This window comes from Elephantulus edwardii, unplaced genomic scaffold (assembly GCF_000299155.1).
Source record: "Elephantulus edwardii isolate Elephantulus edwardi_28Jun2011 unplaced genomic scaffold, EleEdw1.0 scaffold02368, whole genome shotgun sequence".
NCBI lineage: Eukaryota > Metazoa > Chordata > Mammalia > Macroscelidea > Macroscelididae > Elephantulus > Elephantulus edwardii.
In genome coordinates this window covers 961-2226 of record NW_006402118.1, presented here as the reverse complement: position 1 = coordinate 2226, position 1266 = coordinate 961, and the positions used below count along the sequence as shown (strand labels likewise).

Sequence of the window (1266 nt, the reverse complement as noted above, 5' to 3'; positions counted from 1 at the left end):
CTCATATGCAAGTTCAAACTGAAATTAAAGAAAATCAAATCAAATCCACAAGAACCAAAGTTTGACCTCAAGTATCCCACCAGAATTCAAAGGCCATCTCAGGAACAGATTTGGGGCCTTGAGTAATAAAGAGTGAAGACCAGATGAGCTGCGAGAAGTTATCAAGAATATCATTCACAGCCCTTTCCGCCATCTTTCCGTGCTGCCACATTGGTGCGCATGAACGTCCTGGCCGACGCTCTCAAGAGCATCAACAATGCCGAGAAGAGAGGCAAGCGCCAGGTTCTCATCAGGCCGTGCTCCAAAGTCATCGTGCGGTTCCTGACCGTGATGATGAAGCATGGCTACATTGGCGAATTTGAAATCATTGATGATCACAGAGCGGGGAAAATTGTTGTCAACCTCACAGGCAGGTTAAAAAGTGTGGCGTTATCAGCCCCAGATTTGATGTGCAGCTCAAAGATCTAGAAAAGTGGCAGAATAATCTGCTCCCGTCCTGTCAGTTTGGTTTCATTGTATTGACAACCTCAGCTGGCATCATGGACCACGAGGAAGCAAGACGAAAACACACAGGAGGAAAAATCCTGGGATTCTTTTTCTAGAGATGTAATAAACAGTGCAAAAAAAAAAAAAGAATATCATTCACAAAGAATGCAAAAGGTCATTACAAAGACAGAGGAGAAAGAAAAGATCAAGATGAATTTCAGAAGAAACACTAGATATTGCACTAGAGCACCAAGAAGCCAAAGCAAAGGGAAGAAATCAAGAAGGTGAATAGAAGATTTCAAAAGGCAGCTCAAGAAGACAAAGCAAAATATATAATGAAATGTGCAAGGTGTTTGAATTATAAAATCAAAAAGGACAGACTCACTCAGCATTTCTGAAGCTTAAGGAACTGAAGAACACATTCAAGCCTCAATTGCAAAACTTAAGGATGCTGAAGGCAGAATGTTGAATGATCCAGGTCACAGCAAAAGAAGATGTAAGAAATACACAGAGGAACTATACCAAAAAGAATTGGCTGGCACAGAAAAATTTCATGAAACAACATATGATCAAGAAGCAATGTTGATGAAGGAGGAAATTCAAGCAAATATGAAGAAATTGGGGTGGGGGGAACACACAAAAAACAAGGCCCTAGAAACTGATGAAATATCAACTGACATATTTCAGCAAACAGATGCTGCCCTGAATGCACTTTCCAGGTTATGCCAAGAAATCTGGAGGACAACCACTTTGTCAACTGACTGGAAAAGATCTGTATTT

The 1266-nt window shown here is 40.8% G+C and overlaps 1 pseudogene; it reads left to right on the top strand.

The window, feature by feature from the left end:
- Window positions 1–207: 207 nt before the first annotated feature.
- LOC102871622 lies at window positions 208–602 on the top strand (annotated as a pseudogene).
- The last annotated feature ends 664 nt before the right edge of the window (window positions 603–1266 follow it).